General features: G+C 43.3%; 1 protein-coding gene across 1 annotated transcript in view; it reads left to right on the top strand.

The window, feature by feature from the left end:
- LOC144614867 (uncharacterized) overlaps positions 1–23,397 on the top strand; it is a 344,843-nt gene that overhangs the window by 300,908 nt on the left and 20,538 nt on the right. Inside the window, exon 8 of the mRNA XM_078440778.2 lies at positions 9,558–9,670. The gene's annotated coding sequence lies outside the window, so the exon portion shown is untranslated. The remainder of the gene's footprint in view (positions 1–9,557; positions 9,671–23,397) is intronic.

The raw sequence follows: 23,397 nt of genomic DNA, 5'->3' as shown, positions 1-23,397 counted from the left end.
TTCAGTTACAGCTAACGTTCTTCAGCATGGCTTCTCAAACTTGGATGTATGTTGGAATCACCCGGGAAACTAAAATACACTGACGTCTGGGTCCCACTCTCAGAAATTCCGATATCATTTATATGGGGTAGGGCCTGGACTCGAGATTTTTAAAAGTTCTCCCACGTGATTCTGAGACACAGCAAAGAATCACTGTCTAGGGTACTTTGTAAACTGTACCGCATAGTGTTGTGTGGTGTTGTTTTCATGCTTGTTTGCACGCAAGTCAGCCTTGTTTCCTCCACGAAGCTGCAAACAACTTGAGGACTCAGCTGAGTCTTCCGTGTTTTCTGTGCGGCCCACAGGCTTAGCACAATGCTGAACGCACCATAAAGAGACAGCAACTACTTGTTGGATTACTACACGCATTGTAACAAGTTGGAAGGTGGGGTTCGGTGGCAGGAAAGATCAGCAAAGGGTCTGAGTGGGCCTGAACCATTTTCTGCAACAACTCCCCCAAAACACCACACAACAAAATGTCTCCCTTTCAAACTTCAAACAAGCTCCTTGTCCTCTCTCTCAGTTCTCCCCACTTTTACCTCTTACGGGATTCCTTCCCCCAGGAGATTTCTCTCTCTGTTTAAAACGTTTTCTTTTCCTTGGGGCGCCTGAGTGGCTCAGTCAGTTAAGCACCCAACTTCGGTTCAGGTCATAGTCTCTTGGCTCGAGCCCCGCATCATTCTCTGTGCTGACAGCTCGGAGCCTGGAGACTGCTTCATGTTCTTGTCTCCCTCTCTCTGCCCCTCCCCTGCTCATGTTCTGTCTTTCTGTCTGTCTGTCTCTCTCTCAAAATTAAAGATAAAAAAAAAAAATTTTTTTTAAATCTGCTATTTTCCAAACTGCTAACAGATGCCAAGTTGGCCTTCCAGAACCCTCTCCTCCTTCCAGAGCTGAACCTGAGAAGCCAGTCTTTGCCACCGGCACGGGGAGGACCCAGGCCTTCAGTCCTTCCACTTTGGCCCTCACTGCCAACACAGGCTTCCATGTCACAGAGCAGAAGCACCGTTATGAGCAGACCCCAGAGCCTTCAGAGGAAGGCGGCCGAGGCAGCTGCTCCCACATAGTGTGAGCGAGCACTCTCCAGAATGACTTTTCCCCGTCCTTTCTGCCAGCGGTGGCTCTTTGGAGCAAGCGCCTCAAAACTCTTCAGGCCTCTCCTCATTACCCGCTTCCAAAGGTGCTTCCACACGTTTAGGTGTTTGTTACAGCGCCCCATCATCAGTGCCAATTTCTGTCTTCATCTGCTCGGGCTGCTGTAACAGTTACTGAAGCCACCAGCCTGAGTGGCTGAAACAACAGACATCTAGTTCTCACAGTTCTGAGGCCTGAAAGTCCGAGATCAAACTGCTGGCTGATTCTGTTCAGCGAGGACTTGCTGGCGGATGGCTGCCTTCTCTCTCTGTACCCTTGCGTGGCAGAGAAAGATCTTGTGTCTCTTCCTCTTCTGTAAGGGTACCGACCCCTTCATGAGGGCTCCCCTGTGATGATCTGGTCTAACCCTAGTAAATCTTACCTCCCGTACTGTCACACAGAATGGCGGAGGGCACCAACATTCAGCCCATGGTGCACTGTGTCTGTGGGGCAGGGATGGGATTAGAGTGTTCCGCTCAGATGAACTCAGAGGATCATCTGTCAGCAGGGCTCCTCGCCCAAATGTCTCTTAGGTCTAGGAAGATGTAAAGTACAATAGCTCCAGCTTCCAACATCGTGGAGTTTTGAGAGATGGAGAGGGGGAAGGATTCATCTGTTCATTCAAGTAATCAGTCAAGTTAACATTTACTGAGTCCTTTTGAACAGTGTTAGTTCTGGGAGCAGAGATGAATATGCAAACACTAGTCTTTAAAGGAGCCCCCAATGTAATGGGGGAAAGACACATATATAAACAAATGGTGGTGGAACGCTCAGGAGAGGTTCCCATGCAGTTTTGTGGTGGGGAGGGTGGTGGTCAGGGAGGGTTTCTGGGAGAAAGTGAGGTGAAAGGTTATATTTAAAAGAAAAGAAAGTATCGGTCGAGTAGGTGGGCGCAGGAGGGTGGTAGGGCCCCCACACAGAACTCCATCTGAAGAGTGGGAGCCACAGCGAGTTGTGGAGGAAGGGGGCAGGAAGAAAGGGTAAGATGGCAGCATGAGCTCCAGTGTGATTGCTCGCCACATCCCCATGCTCGGGGACGTGACTGACCAGCCTGCACCTCAGGATCTCCTCTGCCTCTAAGCATTTGGGATGTGATGGTGGCTTCAGTAACAACTGCCCAGGCACTCAGTGGATTCCCAGTACCACCACCTTCTACAGGCACTGTCAGATTGAAGTTCCAAGCACATCTCCCGAATTGTGTTGGGCTTGTCTGCATTGAAAGAAAATGGTAGGCAATTTCTAGTTGTGTGTTATATTCTCTTTGAGAACTGTGGTTATGCCCACAACAGGCTACAGGTCCACTAATATATTTTAAACCTCCAGAGAGAGAGAGAGAGACAGGAAGGAAGGAAGGGAGGGAGGGAGGGAGGGAGGGAGGAAGGAAGGAAGGAAGGAAGGAAGGAAGGAAGGAAGGAAGGAAGGAAACCCAAAGTCACCTGCTCTCTCTTGATGTCAGAGATTTTTATGAACAAAATGTTCCATAGCTTTATTTCTTCAAGTTCCACCCAAACCATGGGTCAGGATCTCCCATGTGACACTGGAGCTTCCACAAGCTATTTCCTCCCCTCCCCAAGTCTCTTTTTAGCAGAATGAGTGCAAAAAATATCCCAGAGCTGAGGCCAGAAAAGATCCCATGAATAAACCTTTGTTTGCTTTTTTTAGCATCATTACAGGACCTTCTGGAAATTCCATGTGTTCTGTTTGCTGAAGGACCTTGAGTTCTCAATAAAGCTAGTTTGCAGAAGCCCTAAGGGAATTTTGTGTCCCTTGCCACAGACCCAGGTATAGGCACTGCTGTCTCATTTCTGGATGTAGAGATCGGGATAGGGATAGGGATGGAGATAGAGATAGATTTTTTAATGAGAACTCTGACCAGCTTTTGGAGAAAGTAAAAAGCTTATTTCTGTTCATCCTGGGTTATCTCCCACAAACCTGATTTTTGCCAAATACAGTGGAAACGTCAGTGTCTGTCTGTCAGTGGAAACAGCCATTTCCCATTGCAGAAAGAGATGGCAAAAGAGGAAGGGAAGGACTGTGGGTAACAAGAACCAGGCACCTGTAAGGAAACAGGGACTTTATAGACTTTACGTTCATGACAACCAGGGAGGCAGGAGAGAGTGTCCCCATTTCACATATGAGGATATAGCAACTCAGGTCATTTGAATAATTTGCCCAAGATCACAGAGGTGGGAAGTAGCAGAACTGGTTTCTATGGGTCTGCACACAGGGCAGCCTCCTAATTAATATCTGTGGATTTCAGAGTCCATGTGCAAAATTAGCTGGGAGGAGAGAGGGCCTTCTCTGATTAATTTCGGAGAGTGATTAACGAGGAATGTAAAATTTGATAAAAAGAATATGCCATCAGATTCGTAAAATGCCTATCTACCTTAGAAAACCTTCCGCAGCCTCTCTCTCAGCACAGAAGGACCAAGTGAAGTGTGGATTTTTCAGCTAGGGAAGCTGCAGCTTGACATGATCGTTGGATGAATGAGCAGTGGACTAGAGGAGGAGCACAGGCCGCTGGCACCGAAGTCAGAGGCCCTACCACTATATCTGTGCATCTCAAACCTTGACATGCTTCAGTTACCACCCCAAATCCACTGTATGACCATTTCTGGAAATGGGCCACAGGATCCATATTTTAAACTCCCAGATGGTTTTTTGTGACACCAAAGTTTGTACTAAATTTTTTGGTTCCTTAGACTTTGTGAGTCAGAAGACCTAGTCCCTCCCTTGCACTAAGGTCCTAAGGACCTTCCAGTCTACTGGTATCTTCTAAGCTAAAAAAAAAAAAAAAAAAAAAAAAAAAGTTCTCAAAGGAAGACAAGAAAATACCCTGTGTTCTCTCTCCCATTTTTAATAAGCCTCGCCATTAGCTAGTTCTTCCTATGGATCTAACTATAGCTTTTCTTTATTCAGTTTTCCCCTTTTTCTCATCATTAGGAATAGAGAACATTTGACGGCCATCCCTCGTGCAATAATGGTCCCTATAATTGAAAGCAATTCATATGTCTCTCTTCAGAATCCTCCTACCTCAGACTGAATGCTCTGTCCTTTTAGCATCAGAATTATGAAATATTTTTAGACTGAGGCATGGACCCTGAGGACAGCATCACAGAGAAGCTGCAAAGATCTGCTTTTTCCAATGTGACATATTTTGAATAAATATTATTTAAGAATCCAACTGATTTCACTTAAGAATGAAAACGGACATTTTCAATTTCCCCTTGTTGCCCTACATTTTATCTGTATTTTTAAAAAAAACCCTCACCTAAAGTTATAAAGCATATAAAAATTGAAACAATAATTTTTTAAATCATTGATCATAATGATACACTATTTATGCAAATCAATGAAAGTGGTCGAACTTCTCTTATCCATTGCTCAGTTAAGATTTATAGCTTCCCATTGTCTTGGGGAAAGATTGGTCAGACAAGCTCACATTTTCTCCACCTTTCTGTAGGTTTTCTTTTTTTCCTTATAAGAAGGAGCAACGGTAAAAGGTGGGAAAAACACCCTCTTTCTCCCAACTCAAAACCCAAAATGATTTTTTTTTCCAAATCACTGTGAGATAATTCCAGTTTGAGCTTAAAAATACAATTCACGTATATATTTTTTCATGACACGAAAGATCACAGAAATGCCCTAGGGGGAGAAAAAAACTGTTTGGAAGATATGACAAGGTTAACAGAAAAGAGCAGAGGTCTTCCTATGCAGTCAAGTCACTTTGACAAGATGCTCCTGTTGTAGCACGTGGCTAATGTTTGTGCCCACTTATTCTGTGACACTTCTGGTACCATAGAGGCTTTGGACTTTCTTGGCTGTATTTTTGTATTCCAAAAAGTTTACAGTATGGCTAGATTCAATACCCAGACAAATTCTAAATTCTGAATCCAGTTTAAAAAAAAAAAAAAGAAAGAAAGAAAGAATGACTAGGTGGCTACTGCTTCTTTCTTTTTGGTCTTTTCGTTTTGCTTCTTAGAAAAATGTAAACATTTAGAAATAGCCAACTAATAAATAAAATTGTTTGAAAAGGTGTTGTGGTCAGGGCATTCTTCCTTCCTAGCTCTACCAAAGGACCTTCCATAGGCAGAATTATTCAGCAAGAGGCCATCCCATGGAGAAGGAAGTGCCGACATTAACACAGGGGATTGGCATGCAGAGGAAGTGCCTGTCGGCAGGAAATATGTACAAACATGGTGCTTTATGACCCGTAGATGCCACTCTTCCCATCGCCAGCCAACTTTATCTGGAAAGCCCATTCTGCCTGATGTCCTAAATGTCACATACAAAAGAGCTTTTTTGTTCCTAAAGGATCATTTCCTTACTCAAGGCTTTTGGCCACCAATGCATAAAATCTACAAAGAAAAACAACAAACCATGCCTGGGAAAGACATCACTGGCAGCACCTTCCTCTGGCTCAGGGGATCAGGGCAGTAAAGGAAGACAAGACAGAGATAGCCAACCCTTTCCATCACAGCCAAAAAACAAATGTGGTTTGCAGATGCCTTGGACAGCGATGGCCATTTGGCTCAGAACTGCCTACATTTGTTTCCCTGTCAACCTCACACATACTCCGATGGAAATAATCAAATGCACTCTTGCCCTACCCTGACCTGAGCACATACGCACTTAGAGGACTCTGCTCACACACAATCAGCTGAGCAGATCGGATATTCTACCACCCACCGTAGGAAACCTCATGAAGGGAAGATGTGCAAACATTCCTTCAACCCAGTAAGTCTTCTTAGAGAACCATGGTTCTAAGATCTCTACAGAGAGTGGTTTCTTTGAAATAAGACATCACTATTCCATTGGGGCCTAGAATGCCAAATCAGATCAAGATAACATAAAGAGAGCCTTTTGCTCCTTTAGATTGTAAACTGATATGGTATTGGTATTATTTTGTGGTATCTCCTGCTTAAAGAAATGCAGTGTCTTGAATCTACACAGAAATGTGCTCAAGAGGCATTCCCAAAGGTTGGCCTAATAACAATAGTTTCCATTGGCTTCCTCACTTCATGTTTTTGGTGTTCCTGCTTTCCCATCTTCCTCACCTTCTGTGTTGTTGTGGTCCAGGAGCTGACTCTCCCTCCTTAACCGTGACCTTTGTACTTTGCTGAAGAGATTCCCATGGGGGTCTAACTTTCCTCTTGGTTTTCTACCAGCCTAATTGGAATTGAGTTAGCGATGGCACTTAGTCTTTTTAAAAGCTTTAGTTGATGTTCACAATCTGAAGAAATGTCAGTGGTGGCCACACCAAGTAAGTGGTCAGGCTGATAGGAGCCCCCATGCACGTTGTGGTCAGCCATTCTCATTTCTCCAATGACTCCTGGATTCTAAAGATTTTTTTTTTTCCAGAAGATAGTTCCTGTGTGCAAATCCTCCATTCAGGCCAGTTCAGCAAATGTTTTCCTAGTGGTAAGAGAACCACGTGTTCCATGTATCACTGACCTGGGTGCCATGGAAGAATTAAAGAAGTATGCCTCATTTTTTCTGAGGCACCTACCAGTTGAGGCAAATGAGACTCAGCTACACGTGAAACCATCACAAAGCATCAGGATAACGCTCATAATCGGGCACCGAACTCTGATGCAGAGTTAACAGTAAAACATGAGTTCAAAGAAGGATAAACCAATGTGGATGGCCATTCTGGAGGGTTGAGAAGGTTTGGGGTGAGTGAGAAGACGGGGAAGGCCATTCAAGGTATGGAAAATATGCTCAGCTGTGTAGCAGTCAGAGCTAACCTACTTTCATCATAGCCATCTCTACATACTAAGTGAAAGGCTGCTTCTTTGGAATTTTGTTTTGCCCCTTGGGAAGGTTCCCAACGTGAAGGTGTGGCAAGATCCCATTTGCCCATGCACAGGCAATCCAAGCAGACAGTGCTGGCAATCTTACAGCCTGGTTCTATAGGCATAGCAGGAGTAAATATCTGTCAAAACCTTGGCAAGTGGAACATTTCCAAATGATCAAGTGTCAAGATTTCAGTCCTGGGTAAGCCAGTTAGCTTTGCCTGTTGCACTACATGGGTTTGTGCTGTTAACCCTGGTCCAAGCATCCCATGTTAGTCCTAAGAAGCCTGGGCGAGAACATAAATGGATTATGATAAGTCTGCCACCAGCGTTTAAAAAAATTCCAGTTTATTACTGGCTATGCCTACTGATGTTGTTGTGTTGGCCCATTCAAAGGTTTTGTGGGTTTTTTAATCTGGTTTTGTTTTTATAGAATGTATCATTAAAACATACTCTTGGTAGCGGTATAATACAGTGGCTGAGTATGGGTACTAGAGGCACATTTATTTGGGTTAAAATTGTAGCTCAGCCCTTTCTGCTGCATGACTTTGGACAAGCTACTTAACGTCATTGTGCCTCGGTGTTTTTAATGTGAAGAATGGGGATGATGTACTATTTTGATAGGATTGTTTTGATGACCAAATGAGGTAGTATATATAAGAGGAGTAGAGGAGGGCCCTGGGTGTGCCATAAAGTTCAAGTCATCATGATGACAACGGGCATTATTGATCCAGAATGGACCTTAGACAGCATCTAGTAAAATACTACAGTTTTGAAAATAAGGAAACTGAATTCTCGAAAGGTAAAGGGACTTGCTGAAGGTCATTAGAATGGATACAAGTACTTTGGGCCCCTGACTCATTAGAGAAAAATTTACACGTATGTGTTATCTTAACCTTAACAAAGCACATTCACACAACGTTATCCCCGGAGTCCTCCTGTTATACCATGTGCCTCTCCAAACTGAATTGCTGAAACATTTGTCAGGCACCCAAGTATAAGAGTTCCACAGGGAACGATTCTCAGTGAGTTCCAGAAAGAGGCACTTGTGTAATGAGATGAGGGAAGGGTGTAGGGAGGGCACGTCTCAACAGTGCGGCAAACAAATGTGAGGCATTCAGTGCCGTGGCAAAGTTACGTTCCATTATTAATTTGATGCTGTGTTAAATTAGCCATTTTTGTGAGCAGCAGAGAGAATTCCTTCAGGGGGAGCTGCCCTATATTCCGTGAGCCCAACTGTCCCAACAGGCTGTCAAGACAGTGCCTGTTTCTCCCCAGTGATCAGGAGCAGATGACTATAATGATAGTAGGTTTGCCGCGTCTGGCTTGTGGGAAATAATATCTTTGGTCACTTGAGGCCTGCCTCCCTCTGTACGTGTGTCCATCCTGAATCAGGCTCCACTCCATCGATGACCAACCAACTGATGCGCCACAGTCCTTTACTTGGAAGTGTCTTTTGGACAGGCATCAAATTCCTTTAACAGTGCTTTTTATTCTTGAAGCAAGATGGAGAAAAGTATGTTTTACTAGAACTTCTCTGAGGGAGACCACTGCGTGTTGCTTGATAAATCACTTGGTTTGGTGGGTTGAGACCTCAAATTTCTTTATATGAAATAGCAATAGCCTGATTAGGGCAGGTTAGGGGCAGAATTACTTGAGACGATAGAGGAACAAAAGACTGACTTTGTGTGTGGGAATTTGGTGTAAGAACTATAGTAAGAATATTGGAGAGTTATATCTGGTGAGAGGATTTGAAATATTTTGCTCTGGAGTGTGTCATGTAAACTGTCCTTTACTGTTTTTCTTATGATTCTTCAGTAAAATCTATAAATAAATGATGAACTGGACTTTTCTTTTTCTTTCTTTCTTTCTTTCTTTTTTTTTTTTTTTTTTTTTTGGAAAACAGTGAAGGAGTCAGTATTGTGATAGAACCTGGCAGAGGGCAAAAGGAAAGTTGGATTAAAAAATGTGCTGAGGTACCCAGTGACAACCTGAACAATAGAAGAATTCTTCTTTCTACCAATAACTAGCGAATTCTTTAGGAGGAATGGCCAACCTTCAATTTCCCTAGTTTTGGAAACATTTTTCTTCTTTTTGTTCACTAGATGTATGTTACGGACTGAATTATGTCCTTCCAAAATGGATAGGTTGAAGCCTTAACTCCCAGTGCTCCTATATGGGCAAATAGGGACTTGGGGAGGTAATTAACCTCTTTTTTTAATTCTCAAGTTAGTTAATATACTGTGTAGTCTTGGCTTCCGGAGTAGAATCCAGTGATTCATCACTTACATGTGACACCCAGGGCTCATCCCGACAATGCCCTCCTTCATGCCTGTCACCCATTTCCCCACCCCCACCCCATCAACCCTCAGTTTGCTTTCTGTATGTGAGAATCTCTTATGGTTTTGCCTCTGTCTCTGTTTTTGTCTTATTTTTCCTACCCTTCCTCTATGTTCATCTGTTAAGTTTCTCAAATTCCACAAATCTCTTATAAATGAGGTTATAATTGTGGGACCCTAATTTAATAAGGTTAGTGTCTTTATAAGAAGGGGAAGAGCTACCTAGGTGTTCTCTGTCTCTGCACACACACAGGAAAGGCCATGTGAGGACACAGAAGACAGCTACCTGCAAACCAGAAAGAGAGGCCCCTTCTTGAAACCAGCCGTGCTGGGAACTTGATCTTGGGACTTCCAGCCTCCAGAACTGTGAGAAAATGAGCTTTTCTTATTTAAGTCACCCAGTCTGTGTTTTTTGTTTGTTTGTTTTCTGACAGCCCGAGTAGACTAATACAGTGTGTTGTTCCATGAAAAGTACACCCACTTCCTACCTGTTGGATGTGGCTTTATATTAACTTTTCCTGCTTCTTCCTTTACGTAGAATGCTGTGCCAACCAGTGTCTCCTCTTCTCCTGGAGAGACAATTTCTTATATAAGCTTATTTACTGTTGAATAGCGCTGGTGTCCAGATGTGCTCTGGTTCTTCTGTCCCTCAGTAACCAGAGGAGAAAACCAGTAGGGGATGGTAGGAGATGTGTGTGTGTGTGTGTGTGTGTGTGTGTGTGTGTGTGTGTGTGTGAGAGAGAGAGAGAGAGAGAGAGAGAGAGAGAGCAAGATTTGCTACAAGGAGCACACTTATGCAGTTGCAGGAGCAGGCTTCATAATCCTGCAGTCCGCAAGGCAGGCAGTCAGGAAGGAAAGAGCAGCAGCAGCCCCAGCTGCTGCTTCATGCCAATGAGGTGAGTCAGCAGATCTGCAACAATAAGGAAAGCATAGAGACCTCAGAACGTAGAAATATTTTACAGTTTACCTTCTCTTCTATTGCTTGGAATCTTTTCTATTCCAGGAGGGCTTAGTCCCTCTTTAAAGGGCTTCTACCTGATTAAGTCAGGCCCATCAAGGATCATCTCTTTTGATTAACTCAAAATCAACTGATTTGGGACTTTAATTGCAGCCAAAAACTCCTTCACTGTAGCATCTAGACTAATGCTTAATTTAAAAACTGGGGAAATATGTGTGCATATTACAAAATGGCTACCTTCTCGCTTTGACACTCTGGTTCTCATGAAAGAATCTCCCACGTAGCCCACCCTGATCAGAAACATACTAGAAAGGGAGTTTGGAGGAGTGTAGGTTAGCTTACCAGGTTAGCACATCCCAAAGCCATCACAGTGTTCAGTGCTTACACATGTGTCCTTCTTATTCCATAACATATCTAGGGCTGGTCTGTCAGAAGAATCTTCCCTGAATTCCATGGAAAAGACCACCAGGCTTTAGAAAGACATGCTCTCCTCTTCTGTTCTTCCTCTACTTGTCTTCTTTGGTATTAAATCCTGTCCAGTTTCACCATGGAAGTCTTTGGCTCTGTTTGCTGGAATGTCCTAGGAAGGAAGGATTTACGCTTCTCATCCTAGTGGTTTGCGTTTTTGTAGTCCTTCCAGTTATAAACTGGGGTTGAATAATGGCTTTACCACTTACAAGCTGTGTGAAGCTGGGCCAATCCCTTACTTCTCCAGGGCTCAAAAAATAATCATCTCTTAGAGTAGCTGTGTAGCTTAAATTACCAAATAAAGATAAAACACTGTATGTTGCCTGCACACGGTAGAAGTTTGATAAGTAAAAACACATCATAATCATTGTCATCTCAATATTATTATTTTGTTGTTGTTACTTTCTCAAAGTCTTTAAAGACAATCACAGGATAAGTTCTTTACCAGACCCAGAGCTGAGAGTTTATATCAGTTGGTTTGCTGCTCACACAGCAGCAAATGGGTACCTCAACTTTCTAGTTACTTTAAGACATTTACTCACAGGGGCTTCTAATTGACATCAGCCCTTCATGATTTTCTTAGAAAAATTGCCTACAGCATTAGCAGCAGCAATGATAAATATAATAATAATTCCACAAAACCTCCATGTGTGCTAAAGGATCCAATGACAATCTGAACAGCAGGTGAAAAGTTTCTTCCTACCAATTAATGGGAAGCCAAGTCTAATTTGCCACCTGCACCACACTTTTGAACCTGTCAGGGAGAAAGGAAACCAGTGAACCTTCATCTTGTCACTAGTCTTCTTAGGGACTGCTCTCTAAAGCAAATGAAAATAGCATTCATTAGAGTAAAAAATAGAAAGTCTGTGTCAGCCCCCTATGTTCTCTTCTTGGCTAGAAGCAAAGTCCATCACTGTCAGTGAGGAGGTGGTTCCCAAAACCCACTGGACTTGTCCATTCGTCTGATGTTGGACGATGAATATTCCCTTAAATGCTTTAGAAAAGTTGAAAGTGTTAAGTCATTAGTTCTCCTGTGACTTATGAGTCAAGGGACATTAGAATCATAAAGAGAGTTTCACTGTTTCAGAGTCCTCAATCTGAGAAAATGTGCCAAAGACCAAGATAAATTCCAAGTAAAGAAGATAGTACTTCCGAAATGGGTTTTTTTTTTGACTCTCCTGAATCATCTAGAGTAACAGTACAAACATTTATACACTCTATGGGTAGTTAATTCCTTATTAAAACAAACACAGACACAAAACAAATAAGCTCACAAACCCCTTCCCAGTAGGTATTTACTAATACTTCAGAATTGTTCAATTTCTTTTCATTGGCACTTTGCTTACAAATAGGGATGCAACCACTGGAAGCAAATGAGTACTATAAAACCACAAAGTTAAAAAATATGGATTATAGTTTATTCATTCAGTAATTCATTAATTCAACGCATATTTAGTAGACCTACTATGCACCAGGAACATTGCAAGGCGTAACTACTTACATCCTGGCCATTTTTCCTTAGAAGAAAATAAACATATATTTATTGCGACATTTATATAGAAACTTTATACTATCAACTTGTAATTTATTGATGATGTACCTAATCAGAAAGAACAAGCTCTTATAGAATATTTCTTGCAAATTATGGTAATCTAATTCTCGTCTTATCCTCATACCTTGATTAAAATTACCTTCTTCCTTTGTTATGAACTCCAGATCCCCTCGTGCTGCTGCTGTTCAGAACTGGCTCATGCCTCTGGACCCTTTTTGCCCCAGCAGCCTCTCTGAGGGGTGCTCAGCTGCCAGAGACCCCGGGACATTTTGCCTTTGTCCCCATTATTATTGGTCTATTCATACTGTTGTGGGTTTAGAGCCAGGTGCTAGGCTCAGTTGCAACCGTGTGCCCTCCCTACCTCTTCTACCCTGCCACACTGCCATCTCATAGTGAAGAAGGGATGGTATAAATGGACCACAGTCGAAGAGATTTACTACTGAGCCAAGGTCTGAGACATTCTCTTTATCTCTTAGGGGATGATATTTCTTCTGACGTCCTGCTTTACGTAGTATGCCACTTAGAATCTGGCACTGCTCTGAGAAGGCCTAGGGCATATGGCGTATACCAGGAACGGGGGGTACATGGAATCTCACTCCTTGGGGAGTTTCACCAGAGTGGGTGAGGAAGGGCAGACTGCTGAGTCTGGATTGTGTCTCTAGCTATTTATTACCAGCTACCCAACTTCTTTTGATTTAGAGGGACAGATTTCACTTGGCCTTTAAATTTCCAGGTCTTGGCTCTATTCTTTCTGATGCCCCTGTGTCTTCTCTCTTCTAGCTAGGCTGACACAGAAAGAGTAAGAAAAGCCATACAGAGCCTGAAGCCTGCTTCCCCCATGAGCGCAATAGTTCTTTCTCTCTCTCCCCCCACCCTGCTCTCTACCCCCCCCCCACACACACACCTTTTTTTTCTTGAGAAACCCTTCAATTTCTGTGTTTCTGATCAATACTTTATTCACAGAGACTCAGGTTGTCTCTAGCAACAGCTTTGGCTTAAGCATATCATCAGACATACCTTCTCCATTCAAGATTTGATTTCTATAAGCATGTATCTCTCATCACAGAACATTTTCCAACCACATTTATAACCAGGAGACAATGAATGAGTCCTCATAAATGGAAACAAAGTATTTTTTTAGGTCAAGCTGTGACAACAAGGATGTTTTATTGGACCTATGCAATTATTATATGATTCTCTCTTTCTCTCTCTCTTTTTACACACACACACACACACACACACACACACACACACACACAGATATGTACATATATATGCATATGTACACATATATAATAATACATAAGACAATGTAAATATTGCCTTTGCCTGTCTATAATACTGGACATAATAGAAATATGTTCTGTTCATAAGATATTGGGATGAAGAAATAAAAAATTAAGGTAAAATAGGGGAAAAAATAATTGAATGTATTTATGTTGCTACATATTCTTCCAAGTGCAGAGAGCATGAATGCAGCCAGTAATTGAGGACTTCCTTGGGCTACTTGGGCATCACTAGATGTACCATATGGGCCCATTTATGTATTAAATAGAGTACTCTTTCTAAATACACCTATTTAAGACTCTGGGTTTCCCAGGTCCGAGGAAGCTCAGGATAAGAAGAATTGAAACTGAAATCCCGAAAAGTCTATGAAAACAACCTGTTCCCAGACCACTCTTCTTAGGAAGGAAAGATCAAAGAAAATATCCAAATTAAGTATATTCTAATTTGGAACATTGCTTGCAATTAGATATATAATTTTCTATTTTCGAAAACCATTTACAGCTCTGCCTTAAATAGGTTTCATATATATATATATATATATATATGTATATATATGTATGTATTCATGAGTATATTCATATATATGTATTCATGAGTATATTCATATATATATATTCATGAGTATATTCATATATATATACACAAACACACACACACACACACACACACACACACATATGGCTCTGATTCATAAGCAGAAGGCTTTTAAGAGAATTAGTCATTATGGGTAAAACCTGTATAAACTTTATATCTCATACTAGTTCTGGAAAAGTCCTAAGAATGACTTTGAACTACCTAAGGACCTTACAGGTCAAATATAGTTCGGCCAAACTCAAATCTCATGAGAACCAAACCTCTCATGATTTGCTTTGTCCCTTGCCCTTGTCCTGGCAGGACCATCTAAGACAGATGGTCCTAGAGATTTCTGGCTCCAGAGGGGGCCCTTTGACCTCACTAGTTCCTTCCAACTCCAGAGTTTCACTTAGCCCTTTAAGAGATAGCATAGAGTCTTCCTAGAGCTGTGGTTCAAAATTCCAGGGATGCCATATAGACTGTGGCTGAAGATTATTTCTGTTAAAACATAAGTGTGGTGTCTTCATGATTTTTTAAAATCTTTGAAGATGTACAGATATTAATTTTTAAATGCCAGTGCTATGGATCCATGAAGGAGAAATCCTAAGGGAAAAAAATTCCTGATTAAAGAAGGAGTACTAATTCCCTTTGGAGAAAGAGACAGAGGAGACACAGGAAGAAAGGAGTAAAATAGGGGGAAAAAACACATAGATTTGAATGGAATGATGTGGTAAATAATAACTAACGTTGTGGCTGAATTGTGTAGAAGCTAATACAGTCTGCATACGGACTCATGTTGCAGGTTGAAGAAAGCAGGTAGCTAAGTCAGAATGTCCCTGGCAAGAACCAAGGACACATGGTAGGCCGGGAAGCCCCAGTGCCATCAGCATAAGGTAAACTAAGGAAACAGAGGAAATAGGAAGAAGTATTACTTGTTGAACTATTTAGTGATATTAACAACAGAGCTATTCCACGTTGTAACACCTCAACATGTAGAAAGCATGAACTTTTGTGGAAACCACTAACTTCATTAATTGATTCAACAACTGTTTATTAAGGACTTGCTATGTGCAAGGCATGATGGTTGGTGCTGCAGGTACAATTTAGAACAAAATAAAGCCCTTGTCCCATGGAGGTTTCCATCATATAGGGAAGATATAATACATCCATAAATATTTAAGAATAAAAGTTGTGATTAGTGCCATAAGGACAACAAACAGGGAGCCACGACTGAGGAAAATGAGCAGAGATGGGCCTACTGTAGTTAAAACGATGTGGGAAGACCTCACTGAGAGAACTGAAAAGTAAGGAATCAGTCAGAGAAAGAATTGTAAGAAGGGAGTTCCAGCCAGTGAAAGCGAAGGAGATAGCAGGCCCAGAGGCCCAGAGGCCGGAACAGCTTGGTGTGTTCTAGGAGCCAACAGCACATAGCCGAGTGGGAGACGTGTGATACTGCTGAGCTATGAGGGAACAGCAGGCAGGGGGAGTTCAAAATGGCAGTTTTAGGGGCGCCTGGGTGGTTCATTCGGGGGAGCATCCGACTTTGGCTCAGGTCATGATCTCGCAGTTTGTGAGTTCGAGCCCTGCGTCGGGCTCTGTGCCGACAGCTCGGAGCCCGGAGCCTGCTTCGGATTCTGTGTCTCCCTCTCTCTGCCCCTCCCATCCATGCTCATGCTCTATCTCTCAATAATAAACAAAAACTAAACTAAACTAAAATAAACTAAACTAAACTAAACTAAACTAAAATAAAATAAATGGCAGTTTTATTGCCAGAAAGAGCTAGATCGGAGGGTGTGTCTTAGATCTTTGGGTAGATGGCTTATTGACACACTTCAGAATAAACCTGCCCACCTAGGCCGAGTCAGAAGATAACAGCCTTCCCAGTTTACCCCATGGAAAAACAGAGAGTAGGAGTCTTCCTGGCGAGCAGGCTGCACAAAGAGAGAAAAGTCCAGGCTCAGTTCCTTCTCCCAAACGTATCAATAAGAAGTTATTCTTCTTCCCAGAGGAGCAGAGGCCAGGAAGCTTATTCAAATGGCAGTCCCTCCTTTTGGAGGCTTGAAGCCAGAGAAAGAGGTTCCTCCACAACAGCTACTGATGTTTGTGCCTACCTGTATTTTTAGACTAGAGAAGGCAGAAAGTTAGAAATAAGATAGCTACAATGGAAGGGAAAGGACTGTGACTTTTGGTGGGAGAAATGCCCCCCAGTCCTCACAGTTCTGTTCTTTGGATGGTGCCGACTGACAGCACCCAGCAGAGATTGTGGCAGAGACTGGGGAAATAGAGGTTCTTCTGGTGTTGATCACAATTGTGGCTAAGCCGGATTTACAAGAGGAAATGCTGCCCCACAGGAGGTAAGCTAGGCTCAAGTCTTAGCATAGCCTTCGTCCTTTTAACTCATGCCTGTTGTAGTTATTCGCATGCACTTATGTGCCTGGACCCTGTGATTCCCTGTCCCTTCCACTAGTTTGTGAACCTCGTTGGCTGCTTTCATATCTATCCATAATGTCTCTTTGCCATTACAGAAGTTCAAGTTTTGCCCCCACCTTGTGGGGCAGTTGAGCTTAACAAGCAGAAGAGGCAGACTGGGTACAAAATGTGGCTCAGCAGCTCAACCAGCAGGGGGACGTTCAACAGTGGACTGAAACCCTCAGTTTCCTCAGCTGTAAAATGGGGATAATAACGACACAGGCTTCCTGTAGGGCTGTTGCAAGGACTCAGTAAGTTACTAACAAAGCACTTGGAGCAGGGCTAGCACATTGAACGTGCTCAGCACATGTCAACTCTTATTAATATGTATGTGCTGTATTTTCTCATCTTTCTGAAGCAATTATAAAAGTTTTTCTTTTTTCTTCTGAAGTATTTTTATTTATTTTTGAGAGAGAGAGAAAGCACAAGCAGGGGAGGAAGGGAGAGAGAGAGACTAAGGATCCGAAGCAGGCTCCAGGCCCCAAGCTGCCAGCACAGAGCCCAACACGGAACTCAAACTCACAAACCATGAGATCATGACCTGAACCAAAGTGGGATGCTTAACCAACCGAGCCACCCACGCACTCCCAAAATTTCTCCTTGAAAATCTTTTTTTGCTTCCTGCTTTGTCTCTACATTTTTTTTTTCCTGTTTGCTGTGGTCTCTTTCGTGAGGCTTTCCTCTAATGTCTTGCGATATATTAACAGTGAGGAATCGAAATGCTGATTGGATGCTCTGTGTGTTTGCAGCTGGCTTGCACACAAGGGGGATTCATGATAAGTAATCTGCTGGACATTTCACTGTAGAGCCTCCAAGGAGTATAAGTCTTGGGCTGCTTTAGTGTCTTGTCTCGGGGGTCCAGGGGCCCAGGTTCTCCAGTGCACTGTGCCAACTTCCCATTCAGTCCACTGTTTTCTGTACATGCAGCTGCCTGCGCTGGGTCTCATGTCCCGGAGCCCAAAGTCCCTCTTCAGAAACTCTGCATCTGACAGCCACCTAGCTTTGCAGACTAATAGAGGTATCTGGGAACCTGCTTCCCACGTAGACATTTAACAAATACTTTCAGCCCTGCCCTCACTCTCACTTCCAGAGGTATCGTGGTTCACAATTCCTGGGCTTTGCTGGGCTTCCCCAGGTACAGACCTGCCTGCTTTTCTCACTGTGGGCTTTGGGTTTGGCCTCCTCCGACATGCTGAGTTTACTACCATTTGTTCAACTATTCTCCAGCATGAAAATTTTGTGCCCATTTCCCCATTTATTTTTCTCTTGACCCTTATGACTGTGTGCAGCCTTACAGACATCCTTTTCTTGCCCCGTGTGTGGAGTTGCAGGAGGAGACACATACACAGGTGTGGTTATCTGCCAGTCTTTGCAACTGTACTTCTTCTTCTCAATGCATCTCCCGTGATTCTGGGTTCCGCGCACCTGAGTGAACCATAAATAATGAGGGCCACAATCCAGATAATTAATGCATAGACTTTCTTAGTCTGTGAAGATGCTGCTGCAGGTCGTCAGTGAGGGATCTGAACTTCAGGTCCTGACAGGGGACTTCCCTGATCTGCCAGCAGGCTCTCAGTGCTACGGGTAAGTTGTGTTCGTAGACCAGACAGCAAGGCTCAGGTGAGCAGTGTGTTTTCCCCATGCCTGCCATATGACCTTGGCTAATTGCGTCTCTGATTTCAGCCCCTTCCCTTGGGAAGAGAAGGTACCTCTGCTTCTAAGTTTTGTGTCAGGCTTAGAAATTATAAACTGAAAAGTTCTGTACAAATAATGGGAAACACTAAATTTTAGTTGTTCCCCACTTCTGGGCTCCCAAACACATGAGTCTGTGCCCATTTATTTTACAGCACAAACTACGCTAGGGTGAAATTTCTGTTTTCTGGGTTTTCTCCCATGTTAGACTGAGTGGCTTTCTAGACAGGTATATTGGCCATGATTTGCTCAGCTCGGTATCATCAAGTCATAACACTGGCATGGTACACACTAGATGTTCACTAAAAGAGTGGATGAATAAAGGGAGGCAGAGCTATCTGGCACTAGGATTGAGCCCATAATCTTGGCCTCTTTGGTTGTAACTTCTAAGCAACTACATACACCATTGGGTTCCGTGACTGAGAAGACCCATTCTTCTTAGGCTCTGAACAGCCATCGGCTCTTTGACACTGTCAGCCTTGAGTGCCTGGGGGCAGACCTGGAAAATGATACTCCTGCTATGCCTGGCTGGATGTCCTGTTACCCATCCCTTGAGCCATATGTTTAGCAACTTATATTTAATAAATATAGTGGCAGAATCTGATTATAGCGAGCCCAGTGATAGCTAAACTCGATCGCCAGGGAAATAGAGTTAGAATCCTGAATCGTTTTTATGTATTGCAGTGGGCAATTGGAATGCCTGTTCCATATGGCGCTGACTCTGTCTATGGATTGCACAGCCCATTCCCCGTCAGATGGTCCCATTTTGGGTCAGTGATGATGGCAGGGAACAATGTGTAGAGACAGGTGATCCCCAAGGGGGTCCATTAGATTTCAATTGTTTCCCGTCGCTGTCCCGTTGCAGACCGATGGACTTTGGCACAGCTGGACTTGCATCCTTACATTTTTAATTGGCACATGGGTATTTACAAAGCTGGCTCTGTCCAGGGCTTCAGAAAAGCAGAGACAATGGTGGAAAGGGAGCAAATGCCTCATATAAAGGTTAGCAGACACTGTTTTCATGCTTCCAGAGGTAGGGATGGGTTCTTTTATCTGTACCAATTCACCTGTTTCTGGCTGTCACTGTTCTGAGGAGGATCCACAAAGCTGCCGGGTGCTCAGCCAGAGGGGAGGGTGCTGCCTGCCGCTCAGCCTTCAGAGTGACGTCTCCCTCCTCTGACCACCCTGCCAAACCCTGGAATGCATTCTCCTTCCTTGTGGAGGCTGCCCGGGGAGGGTTTGCCGTCCTTTGCCCTGACAGGAAGCAATGGCTCCCTCTTCCATCACTGAAGGGGAATTATACATACTCCCTTAAAGATAACCCCCTCCGGCTCACCTGTTTAGCTTATTAATAAAGCAATTCTGTAGCTTCCAGGGCAGCACGAGTTGGGAGGATAACCTGGTATGAACATGAGGTCACTCTTTGAAAAACGGATTCCATTCAGATCCCAAGAAGAGACACACACCTCTATCTATGCCTCATGCTAGGGCTTTTGTGAATGCTTTCAGTCTATTATGGGAGGCTGGCTTTGGTACATTATGAATATCAATAGAGTTCACATCACCATTCTCCCTACTTAAAGGAGCGTTCATAGAGTATTCACCTGCATGGTAGAAACAATAAGTCTGCCTCCCTCCCCGGCCCCTCTCCCTTCCTTGTCAAGAGGAATCAGCTCAGTGAGGAGCGTGCAGCCTAGCTTTAAGTAATTGCTCTGAAACCTGGCCTCTTGAGCCAGCAGCCACTTTTTTCCGTCTGTCATGTGGCCTTCACAGGTTCTGTCTTCTCTAAACATTCTTTCTATCTTGCAGCTATCTTTCTTTCTTGCTCCTTTTTTTGGTGTGTGTGTGTGTGTGTGTGTGTGTGTGTGTGTGTGTTTTCTATGAATTTACAGCCAGGCTAATTTAGACAGGGGCTCTTGAAATGTCATGGTGACCCGTTGCTCAGTGACCAGGACACCAGGTCTTTTGCCTTCCACAGAAAGGTTGAATCACCTTCCAGCTGGAGTTTATAAATGTCTTGAAGTCATAGAACCTTCTTATTTAAAAATAAAATTAAGCCTCCTTGCTTGAGCGGTAAAGCCTTAATGGCCTACATGAGGCAAATGGCAATAAAGCAAAACAAGTGCTGCTTTATAGCCAAGCATTCATGTGAAAGAGGTGTGTAAAATAATGATAATAGTCATAACAACAAGTAGATATTAGGGAAGGAAGGCTGGAAGTGGGGGATGCAATAAAACGCATCTTTCCCATTATTGTGATTCTTTATGTCACTCCTACAAAACAAGAGTCGCGTATTTGCTTCCTGGGTCGGGGTACCTGCACTGATCTTGTGCCTCCTGTTTTGATGTGGTCCTTGAATATACAGAGCTTCGTATTGAAGATGAGGCTGTCCTCTGGAGCCAGATGAAAGGAAGTATGGGTCTCCTTGCCTTCTCCCGTGTTTGTGTAATGCCAAGGTACCCTGTAATCAGGTGCAATTACTCTACTGAAGCCCACAGGCCGTCATCCAAGTCTTGGGCATTGCAGAAGAGCCATCTCAGACAGACTCCTTGCACAGGCAGGCCTTGCTTTCTAGAGAGAAGTGTAGAGACATTTCAGTATGCTCTGGGGTATTGGGGTTTGTATAGATGTTTGGAGCGATATGGTAGTGGTTAGGAGCTGGGCAAAACCATATCCCTACAGCGTACCCCAGTGGGTCCAACCCAAAAAGTCCTTTGTTGGCAGGATCATCCAGTTTTATATTCATATCCCGTTGACATTCCTCTTTTGCTATCCCCAGCCTTCAGGAAAGTCTTATTTAAATATTCTCCTGATCTTAGCTCTACTACAGAGTTGGCAGGACAGGATCCTGGCTCATATTTGGTCAGAACATTAACTACGAGCAGCTCTGTCCCCAGATGTGCAGTAGGAGCCCTAGTAATTAACAAAAGATTTCCCTCAGGCAGCATTTTCCAAAGTGGGTTGCATATAATATGAGTTCTGTTTGGATATTAATAAAACTTATGGGGAAAAAGATGCCATGGTCAACCAAGTTTGGGGAATGTTGGGTTAAACATCTTAAAGGAGTTGACTCTTAGCAAGACTCCTCAAGGCCTTTTTGCTAATTTCCTGTGGCTGCTGTAACAAATTGCCACCAACTTGGTGGCTTGAATTCTCTCACAGTTCTGGAGCCTAGAAGTCTGAAGTCAGTATCCCCAGGTTGATGGTTCCTCCATAAGCTCGAAGAGAGTCAGTTCTTCCAGCTTCTGGTGGTTGTCCACATTTCTTCACTTGTGTCCATCACCCTAATCTTCAGAGACAGTATCTTTTTTTCTAATGTTTATTTATTTTTGAGAGAAACAGAGTGTGCGTAGGGGAGGGGCAGAGAGAGAGGGAGACACAGAATCTGAAACGGGCTCCAGGCTCTGAGCTCTCAGCACGGAGCCTGACGTAGGGCTCAAACTCATGAGCCGCAAGATCATTACCTGAGCCGAAGTTGGAAGCTTATCCAATCGCACCACCCAGGTGCCCCAAAGACAGCATCTTTAGATCTGTCCCTGATCCACCTTTACATCACCTCTTTGTGTGTGTGTGTGTGTGTGTGTGTAGGAGAGAGAGAGAATGAGAGAGAAATCTCCGTTTCTCTCTTATTAAGATACGTGTGACTGAAATTAGAGCCCACCTAGTTAATCCAGGATAAACTCCTCTCAAGATCCTCAAGTTAATCACATCTTTTGCCATATTAGGTAATATTCACAGGCTCCAAGGATTAGAAGGGGAATATATATTTTTGTAGGGTCACCATTTAACCTACCACAGTCTTTAATACATCACAAGCATTGTGCATCTCTAGGATTAGTAAGAGTTGTGCAGTGTTTCTCAAACCTCAGTGACAAAGCAACACTCATTTCAGGAAACTTCTGTAGGATTGGTGTTCTGAGGAGCACACTTTGGGAAATTTCACCAAGGGAAGATGAATCTTGGGGGGAAAAAAACAAAGTCAAACAGTCCAGCTCCCCTTCTCCCTATAGATCTGGGATTTATTTTACCAGGGAAGATGGCACTTTCTTTGCCTCAGGAGATAATATTATTACACAGATAAAATATGAAAAAATAGCAGCAATTTCACAGGGACATTTAAGCCACACTCCACAGATGATGTAACTCTAGGGAATAGTTAAGATAGCATTGTATTAGGAGTTTCAAAATTTGGTTGGCTTCCTGGCTCTACTGCATACAAGCTAAATGATGCTGAGGAAGTAATTAAACTTTTCTAAGCCTCGGTTTTCTCACTCATGAAATGGGGATAATAACCATACTTGCCGTGTTATATCATGTGAATGCCAAGTACAAAAGCACTTCATTAAATGTAAAACTTAACACAATCTAAGGAAGTACTTTTATTCTGTGAACCTCCCCCCGCCCAAAAAAAAAAAACATCCTGTCCTATAGGATGATGGTAATGGTGGGGGTAGATTTCTACAGCTCTTCCCTGGAGGTCAGGTTTTTGCTCAGTGAGAGATCATAGCCACACGACTGTTCTATTTCTGTTACATGTGCAATAAGTGTGGGATGAACGAATTCTCCTTGTCTCGATCACTTCTCCCCAGTGTCCATTCCACGGAATCATGGGATCCTTGGGCTGGAAGGGCCCTTGAGATATCATCTAGAGCAGTAGTGCCCCAGCACTGATCTGAGGACTAGCAAAGGCTGGCTACATGAGAATCAGCTAGGAGCTCATCAAATGCCATTGCCATGTACCACCCTGAAGATTCTGATTCAGTAGATCTGAGGTGGTGCCCAGGAATCTGTATTTTTAACAAGCTCCCAAAAGATGTGGCACACTGATCTAGCCTTTCCCACTGTCATTGTACAGAACCACTCCTAAAACATTGCACTAAATAATCTATTTCTTTTTAGAGACCTCCATGGAATTTTTAGAACTTCCTTTGCTAGAGATGCTCTTTGTACCAAGTGGTCATATGAGAGAGCCACAACTCAGTGCATCTTGGTTCATTCATTCTTTCATTCGTTCGTCTATCTATTCAAACAAACGTTGTGCACCTACTGTGTGCCTGACACTGTGCTAATTTATTCCACTGCATACCTTCTCAG

This window comes from Panthera onca, chromosome F1, assembly GCF_046562875.1.
Source record: "Panthera onca isolate mPanOnc1 chromosome F1, mPanOnc1 haplotype 2, whole genome shotgun sequence".
Classification (NCBI taxonomy): domain Eukaryota; kingdom Metazoa; phylum Chordata; class Mammalia; order Carnivora; family Felidae; genus Panthera; species Panthera onca.
The sequence above is the reverse complement of the archived record's forward strand: the minus strand, read 5'-3'. Positions and strand labels throughout refer to the sequence as shown.